Genomic DNA, 27,128 nt, shown 5'->3' on the forward strand with positions numbered 1-27,128 from the left:
TTACTCCAAATTTAAGGCTTCAGTAAATATTCTATTGTAACAAGTAGACTACTAATACTTATGCAAAAATATATAATATATCGAAATTAAAGTGCTACATTGAAAATTTTATTTAGATTTCATTTCCTGTATTATTTAAAAATAAAAATTGTATTTACTCATAAAAATATGGAATTGTATGCACATCACATACGGGAACATAACAATTTTAGCACAAAATGAATTCTTCAATCGAAATAACATCTTGGATGGAACAACCTTCTCTGCAACAAAGTTTGTTAATTGAACTGATTGAAGGTTAAGACAACGTCTTAAGACAATCAGGGCAGTATTAACATCTTCGTTTCTTTATTCCACGAGGAAGTGGGAAAGATGATCTGCAAGTGTTTTAAAGATTATCTTGAAAATGAACAAAAAAGAATCAACCTTCAACGATGTTACCGCGTTACTTGTTCAGTTCACAAGGCCACTGTACCTTTTTCCATACCATTGATAGGAAGCAAGAAAAATCGAGACTCATCGATCGACATACGCAAAAAACGACCTCGCTCATTGTGCACTTGTTAATACACAACAGCTGTGTACTCATCCTGTGTTTGATCACATGAAAACAAGTACAATCTTTCAAAGTTTCATTGGATTCTCCTTGTTCGAATCCGAATAGTAAATATAAAGACATTTTTGTTCATAAAAATGATGTAGATTGTATCATAAGTCAATGCTATACAACGATGGACATTTAGATTTGTTAGTCAGCATCTAGGAAAGAGAGAGAGAAATAAATAGTCACTGCTATCACAGAATAAAGCTGACACTAACTAGCCATGTGTATTATCAAGGAAATTAGTTTGTATTATATTTCGAAGACTTTATTATGAAGACTCTATTTTAGTAAACACTATGTTCAAAATTAACAAGTTTCCCTATTAACAAGACTATATAACAAGAACTATACTGAGAGAATAACGTTTTATGTAAAAATATTAAAGTTCAGCTGTATAATTCTATATAAAGAAATTTCCTTCGAAAACTAGGCTTCGATCATAAATATTCAGCGTGTGTTTTAATAATTATTTTCTCTTACATAAAAATTTCAATGTAAAATCATTGAATAAAAGCCTTGCTTTTTGAAATTCAGGGATTAAACTTTCATATTAAAATATAAATTACGAAATGGAGACGTTAGTTAAGAATTTCCATATTAATTAAAAATTGGAATATTGTAAATACAACTTAGATACTCATTTAACTATGTTTACTGTATCCATGATACCATCACATTTCTATCGTTCTTTTTTTTTTAATACGATGAAATCAAGCGATCACTAAGGTTGGAAACACTTTATTGCAAGCTGTAAACGTTTCAGAAAACAATATCAAGTGTCTATTATTTGATTATCAAGGCAGAAGGTCGATATCTTGTACGAACGTTGGTTGAAGTGGTCTTGGTATTGGTATGAAGGCCACCTTTGCAATTCCTTGATGAAACAATGGTATATCTTTTTCATCGAGTATCAATAGTATTTTATAGCGAAATTTACGAGCAGCAAGTTGGCCTGTCGATTCACTGGACACGTGCCAATCTCCATTCGGTTACAACATAAAATCATTTTATTGGATTACTAGGCATATTGCACACATATGCTAAAAACATTTATAATAACACTGTTACCTTATAAATGAATAAAAAAGCTAACAAAAAATTATTCATTCCATTTTTGAATCATGATAATTTTTTTTCATTATGAAAAAGATAATAGAGGCAACAAGTTATAATTATTTGGAAAGTAGGTAAGACATACGTTTCTGAATATGCTGAAATTTTGTCATTATAAGTTACATATAGACAATGTTAGAAAGATGTATAATAAGAACGTCAGAATCTTATTATTAACCATCGCGAATAAGAAGAATAATTGCTGTGAAAGATGTTGAAACCATAAATTTAACATTTACACATCATCCTCTAAAAACATCATCCTCTACTTCGCTTAAGATGTTTGCAAGAAATTTGTAAACCATAAATGGATAAAAATAATTTAAAATAAATTGCTCTTAAACATGAAAACGTATTAGTAACATTATTTTTATATATATGTTATTAACATCTATATATATGTGTGTGCAACTAATATCAATTAAGTTGCAGTTAAGAATTAACAAAAATGTGCTTATCACACTTTTCATATGTCGTCTTGAAATGCAACTCGTATGTTTTACATTTCAATTATAATCACGAATACGATTAAACGTTAAAAGGCAAAGGGTTATGAAACGATCGCGTATATCGGTTTCCGTCCCCAAGTTGAACATCTCAATCCGGTGGAGTCGAGTGGGTACGGGTCGTTAAGCTATCGTATCGAATTCAACATTCGTTGGCCGTTATCCGATAATGATTAATTAAAACGTCCGATCGCCGACGGTGTTGAATTTCCGGAGTTTCCTTGGCTGCTGCTGCTGTATCGTACCGTAGCGCGGGAACGTTCAAGGACGAGCCAGGTGAAAGCGTTTTGCGTTTTTCCTTGTACACCGTCGCACATTGCAGCGTGCAGTGGACAAAAATCGAAATAGTCATTGTTCGATTTTAATCTTATTATTCGATGATATCGTCAGTTTGCAAGCAAGTTATATAAACGTAAACGATAATTTCCCCCAAAATTGTTAAATAAAAATCGTCTGTAAGTCAAAATCTAATAACTTGAAAAGTAGTTCATTCGATCATTATACGTCTTCCTTCTTTAATTCTTGTTAAATAGTGTTTGTTACACCTTAAATATGAAAAATTTGTACGTATAATTACGTATAATTTTAGTTTACAATCGAAAAATTTCTTACTTTCGAGTAATTTAACAATGACGGTTCAAACTATCCTATCATTTTGATCGTTCTGTGTCAAGAAAGTATCATGCTACATTGCTGAAACTTCTTTCTGCTACGGACTGCTATACTGGATGTTCTTTATTTCTTCCTTTTTCTTTTTTTTTTTTTTTTTTTTTTTTTTTTACTTTCGAGTAATTTAACAATGACGGTTCAAACTATCCTATCATTTTGATCGTTCTGTGTCAAGAAAGTATCATGCTACATTGCTGAAACTTCTTTCTGCTACGGACTGCTATACTGGATGTTCTTTATTTCTTCCTTTTTTTTTTTTTTTTTTTTTTTTTTGTCAAATGGACAAATGGATCTCTGACTATACTTGTTTCAAGAAAAGTTTAAAGACTACAAAAACTCTTCGTTCTTTACTAGATGTCAACACAATATGTGACGAAATGGGGGGAAGGATAAATGATTTCCGCATAACACTTAGGAAAAAATGACAAGATTATTTCCGGAATCGGCACTACATTTACTTAAACGTCACTGTGTGTGATTGGACAAAGAAATAAATATTCATGATATTTAAACTGAGTCAGCGAGTGAGGAAAATAACTAACAAAGATTTGATGAATAGTCTCTTACGTCTGATACCCTGTTATCAAGTTTCAGGAAAACTATATGCACTTTTTGTATCTTTATCCCAAATCCTCATTCAAATGCCGCACTGTAAAATGTAAGAACATGAAAACGTGCCTGCAAACGTGTGAACGTGACCTGTAAACGTGCGAACGTTGCCTGCGAACGTACGAACGTGATCTGCGAACGTGGCCCGCGAATTTTGATTTTTCTTCTGAATTGTCACATTGTGCTCCGCGACGAAATCCTTCTCGTACAGATTACATGCTCGCTGCGCATAAAATCACCGTTCATCGATAAACTCAAATAACAAAAAAAAAAAAGAGAAACTGCTGGAGAAACGACAGCCACCCAATATTCGTTTATTAATACACTATGGAAGTTTATGCATATTCATGTTCTTACGAAGGCAACTAAACAAATGAAAGCAACACGCAGATTTGCTTCATCCAGCGATTATTATAACGAGTACTAGACTTTGAATATTTTATACGTTTCTGTTTATTTGCATTCCTATATTTAAAAATTTTTCATAAATATACATATATATCCGTAGTTTGTGAGAAAGAACAGGAGATAGGTTTATGAAGAAAATTATTATCGAACTGAACATAAATAACTGTTTATGTGTGAGAAATATTTATTTACGTTACGTTGAAGCAATTAATTACCGATTTGGTGGATATAATAAATTTTACTATTTAGAAATTCCCTGTTTCTTTCTTTTATATGAATTATACCATATTTGTATAATAATAATATTTATCTAATAAATCTTAATATTTAAATTACATACATTAAATAACTAATACTTATACAAATTGTTACTATTTGTTGTAGGAAGTAAGAGCTAGTGTGACAGACGCCGATAATCCCCTTTAGTGAGTGAAAATATTTAACATTCTTTGACGTAATGGATGCTTCATGTTCGCTTCTGTGAGCAAGTACGTCTTACGTAAAGTTGTGCTCGATATTTGCTTGTTGCTGCTAATTTGCATCTTATTTATTCGACTATGTTCGATAATTTTCCCTTTTACAAACATTAAAACGTAAAATTTAAACATATGCTTACGCGCGCACATTCTGTTTCACAATGTTTGCCAGACGCGTTCACGTGAATGTAAAAAGACAGAAGACTATTAGGCATACAACGTCGTAAGTTTTGCATATTAATTGTATTGATGTTTAACACTCCAACGCATGTTTGATAAACTCGTAAATTTTATGCCACATGTCGTTTGTCGCGTGAGATAATAGCTGACATTGAATTGGAAACAAACGAGTGTGGTTGAAATTCGACTTTTGATTCCAGTTGAACCAAATTTCTATTCGAGTTATAAATTTGTGACCGTTCATTAAATTCATTTACGCGCATTGGGAAGGCAATTATTTTAATAATTAAGCATTTTAATGGGCTAAATGTGAATTACATTAACGACGAGAATAATGATTTTTAGGAATGGGTTATGTAATTTGGAAATTTTGAATAATTTTTTTTTTTTACGAAATTGATTCACAAACGAAAAATAGTTGAATTATAACACATTCGTTTCATTTCATTTCATTTCAATTAAATTGCCTTAACTATGTAAATATATTGCTTTCGCACCTCTTATGTATACTAAATTATTTTCTTATACAATATCCGTGAGCGCATGTAGTACGTAATATAGTCCAAGTGTCCTAATTTTTCACAATATTAAATTGAAATTTCAACTACGTTTCGTAAGTGTTTATATTTTCATATATTAATTAAAAACTGAATTCAAAATCCAAGTCAAACAATAAATTACGTTTTGTCGTTAATTCACTCAACGAATCTACCATTTCGTAGTATACTCGATCTACGCTAATAAATCAAACTTTCGAATCAAATATTTCCCCTAGAATTTTTAATATACATTTCATCATAAATCTTTTCCATCATACTGTTCTAATTTTGATAAAAAGTCATGAATACTAAATATTATGAGAATCGCGTATAGCCTCTTCATTTATGACAGTACCGTGACAGTTTATTCGAAAAAGTTGTTAAATTCTCTCAATTAATTAATATTAATAAATAAATTAATATTCACAGCTATCATCTACCCAAAGAATATTAAAATTGAGCCATTTATCACATAAAATGATCGATGTTTTGTGTAACGTGGTTTTGACGTTAACTGCTTAATTCTAAATATCTTCAAATTTTCTCCAGTGCTAATGAAAATTCAAAATGTTTCGTAATATACGTAACATATTCATAAGAGATGTCTGCAACTGCTCTAATACTTTCCCGAGCTTGTATACATCATGATCACGAGTCAATCCGCCACTGATAATCACGCGGTCGCGGTTTGCGAGATCTCACGAACGTGTACACGTAAACCAGAATGAAAATAAATGGCGTGCAACGGTACGAATAATCGTAAGTTGGTCGAATTACTCGCGAAATCATCTCGATTGACTTATTCGCCCCGCGAAAGCAAAGTCACGAATCCATTGTAAACATCGGTTAAGCGTCGTTAAACGACGTTACCACAAGCCTTCGATCGATGATCGTTTACCAACTACACGCCGAAAAGTCGCCGTTAATTCGAGACAATTTCACGGAGGGACAGGTCCATTTGATCGCCTCTCGAAGCTGTGCATTGCCTCAGGATCGACTCGAAGGACCGGAATCCGGAATCGATTATCCGCGGTGCCTGCAGCCGCACTTGTGCAATGAGATATCGCGCACGTGTCTGTGAAAGTCGCGTTGCTGATAGACGTGAAATAGTGGTGCACGGTTTATGGAAAAAATTCGAAACGAAAGTGCCGACTTGTTGAATACGAAATGAGGGAACGCATGGATGGAAACGAAAGTTGGGGTGGTGGAAGAGTGGATTCAGGGAGATTTCGCGTGAAAAAGTGAGAGATAGAATTATTAGTTTTTAGAATTATATTAGATTTATAATAGACTAATATTTTAGAATTATTAATTCGGGATTGGTTGAATCGCTTGTCGGTTAATGTCGAGGTATGATTCAGAAGTATATATGAATTTTAAGTATTTAATTTTGAGTATGAATATTAAACAGCTGGGGTAATTTTCTTTTTGAGAGAAATAAAAAAGTATTTGAATAACATGAATATTGCGAATATCCGAATTATCTGAACGTGAATTTGAACAACGAGACGAAGCAGTGGGAAGAATCAGTGAACTATTAAATGAAGCATCTCCTGGTGGATCCAAATAAATGCAGTTTTACAAACTATCAGCGTTAACAAGTTTTCTCGTATAATAGCAACAAATTTAGCGATGAAACAAGTGAAGCTCTATAAATGAATTTCACAAATTATAGGTCAGTTGATTATCCTATTTGGTGTAAAATTATGAAATTATAATAGTCTATAATCTATAACTTTTAACTTACCGATTCACTAATGTCCTTAATCGATAAACTACAAATATATCGACACAAACATATCAAAAAATTAAAAAATAATGTACAGGAGTATCCAGGGTTTCTAATTCAACACTTCAACATTGTCCACTAACGCTCGAGAAACACGATTATACCGGAAGAGCAAAGATATTTTCCTAGAATCAATTTAGACCATAACAAAGCAGCGAAATAACGCAAACAATGGTTAAAGAACAGAGCAGCGATTCGAACGATAAAGTTAATAGCGAGAATGGTGCGATCGCATGTTGTCGTTCAATCGAACGACCGGCAGCGTGTCTCGGTTTCTCGTTGTCTTGTGGGACAGTTCCGTAAATCGAAATCTAGTGACGTTCTAGATCGGTAATTACAGCGTCCAGAGCAAATAGAAGTTGCTTATCTGCCGCGTTCCGCGTATCGCACAGATTATCGCCGCGATCCCACGATCATTCGAGGAGCAGATTAGTCGTACGGTTTTGTCTTTTAATTGCAGAAATCGGGGCCGTCACGCGACTCTTTCAATTCATGTCGACGCATCTGTCTCGCGAACATGTGTACGGTATACAGGGTGATCTACTTTAATGCTAGTAGATAATATTATATCTATCTAAATCGTTTAACCTGCCAGTATGTTTGTATTGTTTTGTCAATGTAGAATATGAACACGTGTGATGAAAATTGTTTTTTAGTAAATACAAAATAAAATGGATACTCAATTGATCGAGTATCGACCTTTCTTTGCTATAACTACACTACAGATTTGTACGTATGTATAGTTTATAAAGTTTTGTATATTATCTGCACGTAATGCACACGACACCTATATAAAAATATATAAAATGTCCAGAGTGAAATAATTATTATAATATTTAGTAAGTGGAATCAATCTCTGATTAGATTTCATTTTGCTATTTTTATTAACAAAAATATGAATTCGTATGAAAATCCGTAATCTAATTATAATCAAATAATCAATGCATATAAAACAGAATATTTTCATTAAAATAAAACAAACACACATTAAGAGTAGGTATTTAAACAAATAATTGAATTGAGTTGCTACAATATGAGGAGGCTACACCACTTTCCAGTAGTTCAAGTAAACCAACAGAAACTAACTTAAAATCAATTAAAATCAAATTGTTTTTACAAACTTGCTAGAAATTCATAGTCCACTAATATTCGTAGTAGTTAACTTTTGCACTTTTTAATGTGAAACCTATGACTTACTTTCTTTTCTAATAAATACAATTTACATGTTGGAGTTATCTCCTTATCGCTGCAAACCCTTTAATTGCAACTGAATATTTAATTGTCTGGATATAACCGTAGTGTCCACCACAAAATATTTTGTGGTTCTTTGGGATTAAAAATTCGCGATTTTGAGTATTCTTTGGACTAATTGTGGTTTAATTTTTTCAAAATTCTCGATATCAGATTGTTTCTAAATAAAAGCTTTCCTATATTTAGAAGAAAGAAGATAGATATTTATTTCTTCTTACCATTAAATTATTAGAAATGATATGAAGAATACGCTTTGATCAATCTTTAACTTATATCAAGGAGATGTATATTATGGTTCAAAAGTTTGTGGTTATTTTTAATATTTATAAAAAAATAAAGATAAGGTAACTTATTAATTTTTATCGAAGAGATTAATTTATATGCCTAAACCAAGCAGATCACAAGTATATTTATTTCTTTATTTAGTCCTGACTTTTATATTGTATAGTATATCTTGATCCCTGGAGATATATGTATATGTATATGTATATGTAGATACCATCAATGGGCGGCATAATTTAGCTAAAAAAAAACTGCATCGTCAAAGTGACGTTAGAAGATTACAAATTCACGGTAATATTCAATTAAGTTTGATTTGTACAAAATGTGCATTTTTGTCATTAAATCATAAAATAAAATTATATTGACCTACGTAGGCTAATGAAGATTGATACAATATTGAGAAAACGTCACGCCAAACATTCTTATATTATGCAGTAGACAATTCTAATTATCCTTGTCATTTATAATTCTTGGTATATTTATTATACAACTTTGGCAACGCTTATATAATTTCCCTTCAATTTCTAAAATTACACTGTTGAATATAAAAAACAAAAAAACATAGAGAACACGGAATATTCTTACCACATGGAATGAGGTACAAGAAGCATGTTTAATGTTTCATAACTTCTTCAATCATCAACTTTTTATCAATGTCGATCTTAAAGAACTATATTTCATGCTGAGCGATGAGTATGCTTTTTAACGTTACGGAAATAGATATCGTAAAAAATGAATTTTCAATGAATATTTATCATTTTTATCTTTTCGAAAATGATACATTTTGATGTTTCGAAAATACGTTGTTTTTTAAATTGTTCAAAACTAATATTTCTAGAAAAGGAATGTTAACTTCTGAAACCTGCAGTTGATTTCAGAAAACTCGAATTTTTCCAGTTTACGAGAATATTTATCACGTAGCATTCGAAATACATATTTTGCAGACTAGATAAAAATAACAAATAATTGTTGAAATTTTTATTTCAATCATGTTATTTATCTTACTGAATACGCATACTTAGTAGAGCTAAGATACGAATATAATTTTTTTATTCAGATGACAGTAGTAAATCGTTCTTGATGATTTATGTAATATAATAAAAATTATATAGTTCATTGAGAAATGCAAGAAAATTAATTTTATATACTTGCACATAAAATAAGATACCTGTCGCGAAATTTTTCCAGTACAAATAAATGTTCAACCTTTGTATATCGGAAATAATTTTCCATATATTTCTACGTAATTAGATAATTTTCTGAAACATTGCTTCAAAAAACGTAGTCGAAGATCTCAAAGGGCTTATTCACGTAACAGCATAAGGATATCTTATACACATTCTTGAATTTATCCTAAAGTGACAATAAAGAATATATAAAGTATATATTACCTCTCAAAAAAATTATATTAATATCGAAATGTTTGTGCGAATAGCAATTAAAAGATCTCATTAAGTTTAATTCGCAATATCAGACGACTTCCGTACAGAAAAATTCTTGCATTTTCATTTCTCATATTGAGATGACTTTTATCTAAAAAATTTTCGTTCGAAAATAAGTTCTACCTATGAATATAATTTATCTGGAAACGAAATTTATTATGCAACAACATAGTTTCACAAGATCAAATCGATCAGCTGGTCAAATCAGCAGTTTCTCGATCCGAAGCGTGTTAGATGTTTTAACCAACCAAGCATCTTAAATGATAGCCATAAAGGACCACCCTGTATACGCAGAATCCATTTCGAAACGTGAGCCAATAACGAGACTTTTTGCTACGTTAGACATGAGAGATCAGCTCGTCGTCTGACCGAACATCGATCGTTACGAAATTACATTAATCAGAGTCGTTTCGCGTTGCCGGTCGTTAATTGCTCGGAAGAGTCCATCGTATAGAGCGTGCGAATCCGAAGTTCGATGCGAAACCTTTCATTAGGAATTACTTTCTTGTCCTTCGTACCCTGAATTGTGTCGATAGATCGATACGAATTTTCTCACCATAACTCGCGAACGTCAACGAGCGTTCAGAGCCAATTATGTCGAGATCTGCTCGCGTCTAATAAAAATACCTAACATCTATCACTTTTTTTTCCTTTAAACGTAATTTATGTTTGTGTAGAGTCAAATTGGACGTATAAATATAAATAAGGGAATTCTATTTATTTCAAATTTCTCTTATACCATTCAGTATTTTATAATTCCCAGATTATTTAATATCCTCTATGATTTTAAGTTATTTATTTTATGAAACGATTAAATTACGAATAAAAACGAATAAATTTTGATTAGTTTTCCAGTATTTGGTATTCTAATCCGTAAATTGAAAAGAGAAAGCTAGTAATTTATTTTAATATTTATTTTTATATATTCAAAAGAAATTATTATTCATTAAGGATAATTCATGTAAATAATAATGTAAATAACAATGTAAAGGAAGCATTAATACAGCAAAACATTGATTTAAAAAAAGAGTTACATTAATCAAAGAAGCGCCAACTATTATTTATTTATATATCGTAAAAATATTTCGAGGTATAAAATGAATACATCGTTATCATAGCATGAATCAGCAAAGTATAAGATCTTCTGAAGCAAAAAACCTAAACGATACAAAATATACGTAAGAAACCTTCAAGAAAATACATCGTGTTCCTCGATGTTAAGGATTCCTTAAATTTATGGTAACACACGCTTTAGCGGTGTCGATGACTTTCGTCGTTACAGCAGACACGGCGAAGTCGTACATTGTGGTTCACCATAAATGATTGCTCGTCATTAGCGATCGTGTTCCCGACCATCCAACATTATCGCGCCACGCACCAAACAAAAACGAGGCACTATTCATTTCTCTGTGATTCCCGTTCTCGATGTTTTTACTCCATTAAACGTGAAATCTCTCCAACCGTGTAAATTAATGAGTTTCTTGCTGGTGAATTACTCATGAGATACCATGTACATGGAAGATTTCTCATGGAGAGGATTACAAGCATATATTTGTAAATTTTGTGGAATATTAATCCCTTTAACGAAATGTAATAGACCGATGGCTCAAAAAATGTTTAAAAGGTAAACGGTGTGAAAGAGGACTGTAATTTTACAATATGATTGTGATAGTAAAAAATACGAAGGTTCATAAAATTATATTTTAGGGTAAATCATCTGCATAAGTACTTATCAATCTTTCATTCTTTTTTATCTGACATTATGTTACTTCATTTTTTAAATTTTCGTTTATACGGAGCGTTATAAAAAGATGGAGCAGTTTTTCAAATGTATAACACGGAAATATTTTAGGTGTTAGATGTTGATATAATTACTGTATCGAGAGTCACTGAATTTTGCCGTCGAAGCAAATTTTTTGATCATTTTTAACATGGAATGATTAAAAATTTTGCTTGCCTATTTCAGTTTATTTTTATTATATAATAAATATGATAAATATTTTCATATAATAAATATAGGGAAATATTTCACATAGAAATATAGAGAAATTTATGAATTAGGTGAACGGTAAAATTTATATATCCAAACTCTGAAACTCTATACAAATATCGTGAATTTTCAGCATTAATAAATTTTTTTAACGAGCATAGCCATCATTAAAAATTATATTCATACGCTATAAATTAAATGTATGGATATTTTGTCCGCACTTGTAATTCACATGATAAATCTATATTTTACAAGCATAAAATAATTTCTAGAACGGCGAAAGAAAAGCTAATTTTTATTAATTCGAGTTTAAACAATATAATCTTACTTATTCGTTCCTTAGAATTTATAATCTAATAATATACGAAAATAATGTATTATAATTTACGATGCGCTAACAATCACTGATATATTAAAAATTATAGTTAACAATGTATCCTAATTGTATGTAATTTGTTTGATAATTTACACAGAATGTGCAGTTGTATTGAAAAATAATCTCTATACGAAGGTTCCAATTGCCTCAATGAAAAAGAAAGTTTGTATTGCACAGAAATGCATGATATTTAAGAAACGCCTTCGTATCTTCTATCTCAATCCGATATATCTCTTTCTCTATCTTCTATCTCTTTCAGTAACGTCGCGCAAAGTGTTAGGAAAATATGTAGCATCGTAAAGATGAAAGATAAAATTTAACTGGCGCGAATTGAAAGTCGAACGAAACAAATTTACTACGCGAGTTTACGAACGAGCGAATCGTACCTACGTATACGATCTTTATCGTCCATTGCCGTAAATGTTAGAAGGATGTGCAGAGAGGATTCGGGGGAAAAAAATATACGTAAACACGCGGAGAAAGTTGGAACGGGAAAATGTTCCGCTCAATTATCCTTTAAACGGCACGTTTAGTAGTTAATCTGATTCTTTTTTGTTCCCTCGTTCGAAACTTTCAGCCTCGAGGAAAATGATCGTCGTATAGCGATAATAATGGGATAATAATATGTACATATACACATATGTATATATGTATATATGTATATACATATTTCGTTGTCGGTACGAAGACTTTAATTCCATGGGAACTGACAGGCACCCGAGTTTCCAGGTGTTAGATCTCTGGTTTCACTTGATTTATAAACGCGATTGTGGCATTAATATTTATACGCTCAGGCATTGTTGTTATCATTAATGCAACATTGGATCACAACAGAATCTTGAGAAGAACAGAGATTCTCTCACGCTCAAGTTGAAGATAAATAGATGAATTTGATAAGTTAACGGATACGTTTTTCAATAAATTGGAATTTAGCAAAAATTAACCAATAGAGTTTAATAATACTCGATAATACTGAAATTTGTATCATTGTAAACTGTTAATTGGTTTTTAACGTTTGAATGTTTTCTGCATAAAACTGTTTAGCAACAATAACGAAATATAGAGAATTTAAATCTGGCTGATGTAAATAATTCGTTTATATTGTACGAATATTTGCAAATTAATTGATATGTATTGGAATATTCTTAGGATTGTTTTGCAGTGTTTATACCTCTTTCCTAACACTTCTTCGAAGTACAAGAAACGAGGTTCCCAGAACGGTTGGAATGCGACCGTGAAACAGTTCACACATTCTGGATTGTAAATTTTGATCGTGAGAAGTTGATCCCGTGTGCTTGACTCTTGGAGAGTGAATCGTCGATATAATTCTATAGACATCATTTAAAATGTGTTTCTATGTTTCTAGAGTTCCAATGAAACAATTCAAGTTAGTAACACGTCTACATGAAATATTCATCTTGTAGCATATTTTCCGCATATTAAAAAAATTGTTACCATGTATGTCATATAACTCGTGTCCATTTATTAAATAATGTGTTGTTGGCTTAAATTATATACCATCAACAAATTTTCGAATTTTCCTTTGAACTTATAGAAACAAATCTTAATTTCTCAAAACTCAAACAAAGTACATCATCTGATTGTTTTCTGTCAAACATACGCGTACAACGTCATATTATACTTTTTATTACTTCTACGCTTCAGAGCATGTTTTTTCAATTTTATTAAATATTTTAGGAAACATCAACATCTAACAAATACGCGTTATCAACGTTAGAAAATAAAGATGCCTTTATGATATCTTCTGTTGAAGTTCCAATCCGAAGATTACGAAAACAGAAGAATTATTCAAAATAATTCTCTATCTCTTTTAAGAACTTTAATAGTTCTTTTCAATTTAATATTTTAAAATGTTAATATTTCCTAAAATATTTAATAAAATTCAAAAAACATGCTATGAAGCGTAAAACTTTCAACTCAGCGATTAAAAAAAGAATACCATTCATAAACTGTTAATAAAGCAACCCACAAAACTGTAAACCTCGGTGCACAAGATTCATGTACCTACTCAAAATGATAATTCCAAAGGATATCGCTAACCGGTTGTACAAACGTAACAGAAGATTAGACAAGAAAGAGAGAAGAAAAAGGGGATGTAATGGGCAAGTTGTTTGGTCGCGAAACCCGGATGCCAAACCGTAACACCATAATCACCGCTCGCCGTAGTTTCACCGTTAATGACGTTGGCGCGCGTTTGTAACGGGCGCTTCATCGCGATGGAGGCCAGTGGAGTTGCGTCTATTCATCCCGGAGGATTAGCCCGTGCCACGGGTTACAGGTACTGATCGATGCCAACGTTAATTGCACGCAAACGTAACGTACGCGCGCGCTGTTATGTAAATGCGGCACGTATTCGCCAAGCCGAACTGTATTTCCGTTAAATCGAGGCAATCTTCCAAGCCTGTTACAATATCGACGGCAATAAATTGTTGGCCGACTTGCTATTTCTGGGGTTGAATATCGTTTAGCCAATTAACTGGCCGCTGATTCGATTTTTATCTCTGTTTCTTTCGGGAAAGTGTTCGACTTCCTTTTTCATTCTCATTTTCTCTCATTTTGCTTTCTAATTTCCACGCATTTTGAACAAAAAAAAAAAAAATCCTATTTTCCGGTAACGCAGTCAAGTTTTCTTAGATTAATGGTAAATCGATACCGGTTAGACGAGCTTCTGGTGGTGGTCTCGTATCATTTTTAGGTTTTCTTAGATTTCTTTTAGGAAATACTTGCCTTAATAGGCGGTTTAGTAAATGATAACACGATACGGAATAACGTCATTCATTTATCAGAGAGATCGCATTGGTGTATTTAACAGTAAATTTCCTTTTACTTGCGTGGTTTTTATTTGTCGTTGATCTATTCGCGTTGTAAAAGGAGTGCTCGTAGATTTTCTGTGAAGTTACGTAGGATGTATAGATTCTTGGAGGTTTCGAAGTTTCGCGGTTGGAATGTGCACTGATGGTGTTTGAGATTGATTATGGCTGATCGGGCATGTATGTGTTACACGCATGCGAGATTGATCGCCGGTAATCGGGACTGTTGACATAGTTGGTGTTGAAATTTGCGGAGTGGAACGCTAATATAGAAATTTTCTTCAACATAGCAAAGACGAGCTAATAATTGTAGAAATTCATTTTAATGTTTCATTAACATATACATTTTAGTTTCATAATATCAACATTTTCATAACTTTGACTTTATCAAATAATAACTTCGACCTTTAGTTTCCTGAAATCCATCATCAAATTGAAGGAAAATTACATTTGAAAATATACTTTTTATTCAAACGGAAGGGATCTTAACAAATTCATTTAATATATTTGTATAAATCAAACAGACTGTACCTATTTTTTTCTAATTAAATTCTTATTATGTTACATTAGATTATTTTAATCAAAATAATGAACCAAATCTCATGCATAACAATTTAACAGTACACTTATTATCTCTTAGAAAAAAAGATGTTATAAATACTAATATTCGATTGTAACGAGATTGAAGTAACATTTAAGTGCACGACAATTGTCACAAATTTGTTCACAACTAAGAAAATCATTCTGATGACAGCAATGACCTTTTTAGGAATATTCGTTCATTAACTAAACTGAAGTTTACTTTAAGTAGCAAACTGAATTCCAGTTATAAATATTTTAATTTTATATTATTAAATAGGTTTTGAAGATATTAAGTGAAATTAACATTATATTTAAAATTTGAACGTCTTCAATGTATCTTTGTATCAATACTAATATATCTATTGAAGCCAAAATTCAGTAATCTTGCAAAAATATTATACAATTTGTTTTTTTTTTCTTTTTTCTTCTAATTTAACGGAATTAACGAGCAACGATCATCAACTTTTTATTATTATAATCATTTGCGTTTCTTCACGCAAAGGATTCCTCTCTAGTTAGGATTAATTATTATTATTACTATATATGTTTCTTCACTCAAAGAATATCTCTCTGGTTTAGATTAATATATACGGACTACGCCAAATTCGTATTAACGTGATTATTATAGAAATGCTCGTACTATTGTTGATGTATTTATTATTTGACTTCTATCAATCTCATTATTATTACTATTATTATTATTTACATCTTAATTGAATAGTAGTATTAAAATTTTGAAAATATGAAAAAATACGAAGCGTGTCTGTGTGTGTGTGTGTGTTATTTCGCAGCTGTTACAATTTTCAAGTTAAATATAGTCGATATTAAGTAACTAGATCCACAAGTTTCGACGTAATTTATTTTACTACAACTAAAAGCGTCTCAATCGACTTATATAAAAAATCAAATGAAACCTCAACTCACCTTTATGAATACAATTTATCTCACGTCACGGCAACAGACAACAAAAAGCTGCCTATAATAAAAGATAAAAATTACGCGACAGTGACATCAATATGATTCGATATCATCCATATGATCGTTGTTTTCAATGTTTTGTGCCAATCACGTCACGATTTTACCGCGTTCACGATTCATCGGAATAATAGAATTATGAATGGGGAAGTCGTCGCGCTACGAGCACGGACGTATAAGATAATTGCGACTGGTTGCTAATTGGACGGTGCTCGCGTAAGCGTCGCTTGTTTAATTGTCGCGATGATTTACGAGACTCGTCGCCGGTTAATTGCGCGTTCTCGTGTCTCGAGCACCGATGAAAAGTGAAAACTCGGCATGTTTTTCCATCTCGTAAAACGCGTACAGCGATACTGACGACGACGTGATTGATGGAAATCCTTCGTGCCGTCTCGTTCGTTTGGAAAAGTTGCGACGAACGCTTACGATCCGCGAACCAGGTGAAAACGTTGTACAGCTATAATGGATACTCAAGCCTGGCAGGAAGCCTTGCAGCTGTTAATTGGAATTTAAATTGGAGTTTTGAAAGTGTACACAATGGGAAACAGCGATAAATATATTTAATTATATTCCGGGTTTCTTGAGATGCGCTGTGCATTTAGAGAATGCTTGTATGTAAACACCGCTGGCCAATAGTCTACATAGGGTGTCCTAAATTTAAATCGCCAAACTGCAAGGGTTTAATCCACAGGCGAAAAGAAGGGAAAGAACATTACGTAAAGTTTGTCAATAAACGACGACTGTATTTTCCATTACAACAGACAAAAGGTGACTGTATTTTTGTGCCAGCGTAGTTACATATTTCTTATCGCGTGGTAGCAATTCCTTGTTGTTGATAGTTATGATAATAATGGAATGAAAAATGATTACCTAGTATTTTTTAATTCTTCATTTCGAAATGTTGTCCTTGTGCTCGGGTACAAGCTTGACATCGATGAACAATGGAAATAATAATATTTCGAAATTTCTGAAAATTTCGTTGAATTTCAGGAACTGCATTTTTTATTCGTTGCACTAGCTTATTATGGGACCTCATTTTTGTAGAATAAACCTTTTGTTTCATAGTTCCCAGTAAGCAAAAAAATCATGGAGGCTAAACAGCTGGTCCACTACGATCTTTCCATCTTTTAAATGTGTTTCGCGTAAAGAACTAGCGTAACGAACAAAAAACGCAGGTTTTGAAACTCGACGATATTTTCAGGAACTGCGTAATATTATTATTTTCATTGTTCATCAATGTCAAGCATGTGTCCGAACGCAAGGACGACGTTTTGAAATGAGGAATTAAAAATACTAGGTAATCATTTTTTATTCAATTATTATCATAACTATTAAAGACACGGAATTGACACCACACGATAAAAAAAAACGTGCAACTACGCTGACACAATAATACAGTCAACTTTTTGTCTGCTACAATGAAGAATGCCTCGTTATCTCTTTCATACATACAATAATCTTTTATAACTCTGTAACAAAGCGTTTATTGACAAACTTTATGTAACATTCTTTTTTCCTTCTTTCTGTCTGTAAATTAGGTTTTTTGCAGCTTGACGTTTTATGTTTGGGACACCGTGTATGTGATTATTTATTTGTAGAAATTTGTAGTAAAATTTATATTTACTTGTTGAATTTATATCGGGACGAAAGTGCAAATAATATAGAGGAAATTATTAAAAATATAAATGATAGACATTCCATAAATTGCAATTAATATGTAAATTGATACAAGATTGGAAAATTAGTAACGAGTACTACTACGTACTACGTATTATATTATACGTATATACTACGCATTACTATTATACGTATACTACGTATTATATTATACATTACATATATATTGCACATTATATATTTATTTCCTTTAAAACTAAAAATGCATATCAAACGCTCCAAAATTATATGTTTTATACATTTTGCATGGCAGAGCAACATTGTAAAATGCTTACTACAAACGTTGTATTAAAATGTCGAGTAAGTTTTCAATGAAACTTCGTTTCACGGCGTTGCAATTAAACTAATTTAACCGAAATCCGTAACAGAACCGTAACACGAGGAGAGAATTCAGTGTCGCGATAATAACGTTAAATAATTGAGTTTGCGACACGGAAAGGGGTTAACTTTTATTATCACGCTTGTGGCGCGTAACGACTCGACTTTCAGAGAAAATAATTAGTCGAAACGGAGGCTAATTGAGCGTGGTTGGCGTAATTCGACGGTGATTTTCGTGGAAATGAATATGTAACGTAAGCTAGGCCGGTCAACGGCTTTGAGTATTGTTCGTTATACTGTGTAATTATGTGCAAATTTATGACTCACCGTGGACCTTGGCTTTAGGATAACGGATTTACCGTGCGTACCAGTAGCGCTCTGCGAAAAGAGAAGAAAAAAAGAAAAGCATAAGCACCTCGTATACTATGTAAAAAATGTAAAACAGTTGGCGAGGTAACTGTAACGTGTGTAATTGCTGTTCAAAAGAGTTATGGTGTTATAGTGCCGTAGTTAGATAATTGTTTGAAATGTAACGTTTAATATGATGAAATATGCATTTGCAACAGTGGTTCGAAATACGTAATTCTGAATAATTCAACGAGCTAAGAAATGTGTAACTAGTTACTGTTATGTAGCACGTTTAATAGAAAAGAACCTTTTCGGGAAAAGTTCTTTCCAATTAAATAGATTATGTGTGCAATAGTCTTCTTTCTTTAATATTATGATAAATTTTACGAAGTATTCGATGAATAATCTAATAAAAAAGATAAAATAAATTGTATTGCGAAATATTGTATTTCTACTACAAGATGATTCACATGGGACAATATTACGTAGTCTAATTTGTTGAAATTAATTCGAATATTTTATTGAATCAGTTTAAAGATTTTTTCCTAGCGTGTTTGATTAAAAAATTATAACATCTTTAAATTAGCGAAATCAGTTTAAAATATATTTTCAGGAATACTATCTTAAGTATCATTTTTGCAAATTTTAAGTATCATTTTAACAAATTAAAGTACATGTTTTCATACTATCTTTCGTGTGATTTATATTTTTCACAGTTCTCTGTATCTTGCGCTAAATATTATATAAATACTAGTTAGGTGCAGTTTTACTTACATAATAAATTTAAAAAGAAGTTGACCAAAATAAATTACTTTAATCTACATAATATTCCAAATTTCCTATAAAAATAATTTACAACATATGACAGTAAGTATACTAATATATACAAATATCCGTTTAACTAAAACATGCTTTGTTCCAATTCCTCGCCCTTTCTGCATAATCTAGACACACCAGAAATATTCATATATCAACCAATTACATTTTTCATCATTTGAATTTTCATTGCACTTAATCGCTTACCAACCTGTTCCTTCAATCTTGATTAGAATTTAATGACTTGCATAGTATCTTTTAATCGACGAAGCACGTACATGAAAACTGTATATCATAACGCTCGAAAACAAACTTTTTTCATTAATTCCAGATGGTTGGAATAGCACGAACAAGGAACTCGATCTCGATCGCGGACATTTACGTAATTCTTCCATTAGCAGCACGGTGAGCATTTTTGCGGATAAGAACAATGATCTGCGCGAAGGTAGGCGAACAGCTGGAATTCTCTGCTGGCCTACAAAAAGTTCCTCTTAGAAATACTTAATGGTGGCTCGCAAGGCATTTGTAGGAGTATCGAACGTTTTATACCAAAAAGAAAAAAAAAAGAAGAAAAAGAAAAAACACTGTTGGACCTATATACGATGCGAAAAAACATGTGTCGATTTGTACGCGATGTACAAAATGTGTAGAAAACGAATTCTTGTTTCGTAGCTTTCACATTGAGTTTCAGAGATCTCCAGAATCGAAATAGCTGTTTAAAGGACTCGTGCAGTTGCTTGTTCCAGGAATATCAATCGACTGCGTAAAGTGTAAAACGTTGTATTGTTCGATAGTTTGGCAAAGTTAAATTAGCTTTTGCAAAATAATTAGCTTGTAGCGACAGAAATTTATAGAACCTGGTGGTAGATTTACAAAATCTCGGTTACAGGAGCAAGAAGTGATAGGTATTTCATTCGTGCAACGTACAAATATTTTTGCTTAGGTAGTAACTGATAATACTAGCTAGTATTATTAGCGAAATTCTCAATCTGTAAGTTACTATAGTTGTTATACATATTAAATATTTTTGCATTATGATAACAAGTTCGATAATAAATTAAGTTTCACAAGTAAATTTTACGAATTACAAGTTACATATTTGATTGTACTATTCGACGTAAAATTGTAAAAGAGAAATCTATAACCTACAACTCTTAGCTTATTATTTCATTGATATCGCTAATTGATAGATTATTTTGCAAAAGGAGCCAGGTACCTAAGTAGAAGAATATCGCCAAAGTATCTAAAAATAATTCGCATAGTAATTTGCATTAAATTCGCTATTTTTTGATAACGAAACGTATCTGTAATTCATAATCAAATAATAATCGGAAGTATTTTAATGAAGGAATATCTTCATTTTACTTATGTAACACTACTAACTACGTAATACAAATTCATGAAGTGCATTGCAATTTACAATGTATAAGATTGGCAGGATATGAAAGATAATATCTTGTAGCAAAGTAAATGAAAGATAACACAGTGGAAGATTCTCGAGCTTCCTTTTGAAACAAAGTTTACGACAAAATTTAGTTGGTCTTAAAATGATCTAAGTGTTTATAAATGTATTGCTTAAACGATATTTAATACCAAACAGTTCTCATTAATTTTTTAAACATCTAGCATCGAACAATCATTATTTATCTTTTAATATATAACTTGCTAATATAGAATTTATGATCTCCAAAATCAAAGTTTGATCTTCAAAATCAAATAATTTCCCCATTGATTTATCACGATATTTAAAAAAGCCAAAAAACACGCCAAAAGATTTCCTTGTAGAATAATCCTAATTCCATTCATGTCTTAAAAGTTTTTCTCTCAATAGGCAGGAACTGTTATTTATAAACTTCGTAATGTATATGATTCATGTTTATGGGCTAGAGAATGGGGCGCGATTGCTATTTTTAATGAATTGTTGATACTTGATCCGAGCCACACGAGAATTTTGCTGGTCCTCTCTCGTGGAATTTCGATGCCATTGATTTAGTAAGCCACGCAGGCTCCCGTGTCTGGTTCTGAATACAATTTCACGTCCGGCCGACGATTTTTGGACGGTCTGTCTGCCGAGGGTCAACGATCCGTTCCTTAATGCAAGAATGCTACCTGACGCATTCGTAATTGCTGGTCGTATGATATAACACGGCGTTGATAAGCTGTTCGAACGACCGATTGCCTAATATTTATGTCACAAACCGGTAATTGTTCGACATTTGGTATTCTTTTCATTCCTATTTCTTTTTTTAAATTTGTGATTTTCTTAACGTCTGTCTTTCTCAATGATAGGTATATTTTTAGTTTCTTTTTTTTTATCTTCATGCTTCAAATCTTTTAATCGCTATTTTTCTTTAAATTTGACATCTTTCAATTTGTATTCCTTTTCCGTTTGATATTTGAAAAATCCTTTTCATTCTAACTTGTGTAGTTGAGATCTCTAACATTTCTCTATTTTCCTGATTTTCTATCGACAGTTTCCTTAAAAATGAGTGAGAAGAGGATTAAGGTAAAGCTTTCGAACTACGGGAACATCGAAAAAGATTAAGCTGTATATACGAAAGAGGTAGCCATAAAATTGCAAAAAAAAAAAAACGTTAGATTTCAAAGTAAAAAGAGAATTAATGACTCATGATTATTAACTCAAATTAGAGTAATAGTATAAACGCAGTAGCGGGATTTAATAAAGCTCCTTTTTTTCTTGCAAACGTGTTTCAGAACTCTAATTAATATTGCGCCCTGCAAACTAATTACACCTCTTTAAGAATTTCCTTTGATCGTTTAAACGAGAATTTCCCAGCGTTTCTACGGCGGTGCAAATATATTACCGGATAAAACTTTGTAACGTCACGAAAGCAATGAAATTGCATTCAAACTATCTACAAAGTATAATAGTACATAAACTCCTGCAATAGCCTCGATGCTTTGAAATTTTAAATGGAGCTTTTTATTAGGAGATTGATTTTCCTTTTTTTTTAATTTTATTTCTTATTAAATTTCAAAAGTACTTATTTCAATATGAAATATGTCATAAGATGATTAGAGTACTAAGTTATCAGTATAAGAGTAATATTTCCGTGTGTAATAATTATTATGAAACGCATCTATGTATCCTATGTAATAATACTACTTTCATGTACTTTAGCTGTATCGCAAAGTTTTACTGTTTTTAGCTGCAGGCAAGACAATATTACATATTATTCTTCTAAAAAACAAGCAAAGTTTTATGAGAAGAGAAATAAGAAATTTATAATATTCTAACTCAAGGAATTCTTCGTTTGATTCAGTAAGATAAGCACATGTTAAATAACAAAATTCTTGCTTTTTTTTTACAAAAATTAAAAGGAAAACTTTTAAAAATATTTTAGAAACAACAATTAATAACATTAACATTTCGCATTATGCGCGTTATACGTCATTTAAAGATATTGTATACTTTTCTAATTATCTCTTTCTTTCCTTTAAAATTACACTAACAACTTTAATTCATATGTAGACCACATTTATCATTTTTTGGGTATGCTGAATTAGTATGGTAAATATGGTATCATATCACGTTTATTATTTGTATCGTATCGTACGTCTAATTAATATTAATGACCAGACTGCGGATGTTTATGCATTTATGGTAACATTCAAAGTGAAAAAATGCACAGAATACGCGTAATATGCAAAAGTGTATAAAATATACAAACTTTTCTCTATTTGCCTTTATAAACATATGAATTTGCATAAATATCAGCAGTCTATTAATGGCATTCCAGTTTCGAACAAGAGAAAGATAAAAAGGCAAAACGCATAAAAAAGGGAACGTTTTAGCGTCCTGCAATTTGCATTTGTTTCGTAACAAATTTTTGCAGTTTAACCACACGTCTCGCTGGATATTTAAATATTTGCTAATAGTGGCACTACTTTTTTCAACTTCCTACATTCTCCTTTCTCGGTATTACCCGTATCCCACGTGTTTCGTGACCAACATGTCAAACACAGCGAAACGATCAACTACGGTTTGATCAAACGGAAGACATATCATTACGAAGTATAATTATCCACTGTCTTCACAAGTAACATGAAATTTATGAAAATTTCGAAATAATGAACACGAAAATTACCACATTATTTGAACGACTTTATTACTAGAAAGGGCAAAGGATAACGAAACTAACATGAGAAACTAGTAGAGCAATTACTTTCTTATCGAATCCAAATGATTTATGTTCAATAAGATTTGATCCATGTAAAAAGAAAAAAGAAAAATAAAGCAATTGCAGAATTCCCAAGTGTCTTATACTAGCCATAAATGTATATCTACCGCAATTCAAAAGTATTTGCAATAGTTTGGTCGATTTTTAGTAACAGTATTTGAATTATTTGAAGTATTTGAACAAAATGTACAAATTAAGTTAATAATTATTGAGTTAATAATTCCAAGCGATATGTAGTATTTTTTTATAGTGTCAAAGAGGAAGATTATAAGTTTAAAATATTTATTAAAGGACCAGAACCATTTTTGTTTCGTTATTTACTGTGTATTATTAAATATTTTACTATTTACCAGATATATGTACGACATACATTTATTATTTAAATATAGCTCTTTAAACTAACATCAGAAGAGATTCTATTAATTTAAAGAAAGTAATTTCATTTAATTTACAATTCAGAAAATAAATAATTCGAGGATAAAGAGCTTGCCAACTAATAAATTGGTTCTGAAAGGTTTGACAGTTGCAAATCGTCTATTGGTATTTAAAACAGTAATTTAATTGCGATATAATATTCTATCCTACGTGTATAACTAAGATAATTATGAAGAGTAAAATTGTTGTAGTTTAATTTATCCGTGATGTTGAAAATCAGAACGTGTTCTATCAAATATAAGCAAATATTTGAATACTTTCGAACACTAGTGTATATAACTCTACAAATGAAATAAATGCTCTTTGCATTACTCATTTCTTCCACTAATATTTTATTTTAATTGCATTGAGAAAACTCGTATGATTTATAAGAGTTATACAACTATCCCGTATATTGTGTCAACAATTTACATTTTACTATATAATTTTCATGAATGTCTTGATATATTGCGACTAATTATTAAGAATGAAGTACAAGTAAAATATACATGTGCCTACTGCATTCCAATCTCATTTAAGTACCAAATATGTCATAAACTAACTGCAGCACCAAGTTATCAACATGAGAGTAATATTTCTTTATTGAATAACTTTTAAAAGAAGAATGTACAATATCCTGAGTGTTCTGAGTTGTACTGCTGAGTGTGATTTGTCTTGCAAATTTTTACCGCTTCGATCTCTAAGAAGAGAGTTGACACGTCATTTTTCTAAAGCAAGCGCAATTTCATGAAATATGAAGTTATACGTTTAAAACCATTTAATTAAGCAGTAAAATTACACGTAACATTCTCCACGCTTAGAACATGCAACTTGCAACATTATCAGAACGACTTCATTACCCTAGAAAGCGCAAAGAAAAACGAAACTAAAGGAACTCAATTACTTGGTTACCAAAGCCAAAGTGATTTATGTCGAAGAAAAATTCGAGAGCATACCAATGAAAATATCTTAATTAACACACCTGTCTCACTCGTGTACCGTTTTAATTAGAGAATGAATATCAAAGTGGAAAAAGATTCCGCAAATAACGAATTCGTAACGCGGGATTATTCGTCGCTTCTCCCAGGGGAAAGTGCCCGTTAGGCTGTTACAAATATTCACGCACAGTCATCAATCATCGATTCTTTTCCTTTCGAGCGAATAATCCGACAATGAACCGCAGCTTCGTATAATACGCCAATTATCCTTAATGCAGATTAATCAGATCTTTGATAGGAAGTGAGATATTCTAATTCGCAACAAAGAGCTAAAAATTTGAATGCAAGTGTTCTCCATTTGTTTGAGACGAAAATTTTCAATTAGAATTACGTGTTAATTAGTTCAATAGACTGTTCTGGAACGTAGAGTAGAATAGTACAGTTAGATGCAAAAGTTTTCTATACTCTACAAAATGACCATTTATATTCAATTAAAATATAGATAAATGTTTGCTGTGTAGTTATTATGTTTTATATTGTGACGATTTTCTTTTTATTGGTTTATGCGTTAAGTAAATTTTTACAAAAAAGTAAGAAGATTTTTTTGACGTATATTCATATATAACTACCACTCAAAGATTTGGAAACGATCATGATTTGGAATTGAACATTTTCTCTTTTATTTCTACTAATTCTGTTTCGTATTTTATACAATTTTTTGCTTATATGCCTGTTTTCTAACTTTTCCATTTTTGAAACAAGAAACGAATTTTGTATAAGTAATAGTGTACAAGATGTTCGCTTTAATAAAATATACCTGTATATATAACTTGAATTTACAAGATTTCACTTAATTGTTTCCGAACTTTTGAACAGTGGTGTATGTCCTAAAAAAACACAAAATTCGGTGAGAAAAGATTTTTATATTCAGATTAATCTATAATTTATGTTGGTCGTTAAAATTAGTAGCTAATACAATAATTAGAACAGCGATCCTTAAACGTATCAACGCTAATTAAGCGTATAGAAATCTCTGAACTTCCTGTGTCAGCCATAATAGCTGGAATGAAATTATAACGAATTATGGATATCTGTATTCAGAATTTAATCACAGAAACACTTATACAGCTGTATTTAACAACTATCATTCTTTTTCTCTTCACATCCGAACCGGATATTTATATATATTTAGAAAAAAATTCAAAAAATAGTATTTTGTTATATATTATTTACTATATTGGAATCGAGAAAAAGTTATATTAATTATTAATTCTTCTACAATATACATCACAACCATTTTTTATACTAACAAATAAGGCTCGTAGAAAATTAATTTTAGAATTAATTACTTTCAACGTCGTTATATGTAGAGGTAGCCAATTTGAGAATTTTATCTAAAGACTAACATTCTCCGCCATTGAATTTCATAATCGATGTCATATAGTAAAACCACGAAATAGCAATAACCACGAATTGAATATTCTTATCTAAATCGGAATTTCAACGTGCACTCATATCATGGCGTTTTATTGGGAAATATTATCGGAATAGAAGACAAGAATGTTGTGTAAACCCGCAAGGAATCTATATCTCAGGCTAAAATTCGAACAACGATCGAACAAAATGATTTCATCTTTCTGCTTCATTCAATACGTTCACTTGGTTCCACATCCTTGGTTTTCTTATAAAGTAGACGTATGTAAAAAATCGGCATTTTTTAAATATCTGCAAAAATTAATTCTGAAAGCAAGCTATTATTAGGATAGAAGCGTCATAGCTATCCTATAATGTTG

At 31.4% G+C, this 27,128-nt stretch overlaps 1 protein-coding gene across 5 annotated transcripts in view; it reads left to right on the plus strand.

The window, feature by feature from the left end:
* The window catches only part of LOC100745394 (class A basic helix-loop-helix protein 15-like), a 292,682-nt gene that overhangs the window by 69,646 nt on the left and 195,908 nt on the right, over window positions 1-27,128 (plus strand). For 3 of the 5 annotated variants that reach the window (XM_033324213.1, XM_033324210.1, XM_033324214.1), the window contains one exon: window positions 4,294-4,334. The exons of 1 other annotated variant lie outside the window; for it this stretch is intronic. The gene's annotated coding sequence lies outside the window, so the exon portion shown is untranslated. Of the gene's footprint in view, window positions 1-4,293; window positions 4,335-4,381; window positions 4,398-27,128 lie in introns of those variants that run through there. One more of the 5 variants, XM_033324212.1, reaches the window with a different exon arrangement.

The sequence above is a fragment of the Bombus impatiens genome, unplaced genomic scaffold (assembly GCF_000188095.3).
Source record: "Bombus impatiens unplaced genomic scaffold, BIMP_2.2 scf_1707, whole genome shotgun sequence".
NCBI lineage: Eukaryota > Metazoa > Arthropoda > Insecta > Hymenoptera > Apidae > Bombus > Bombus impatiens.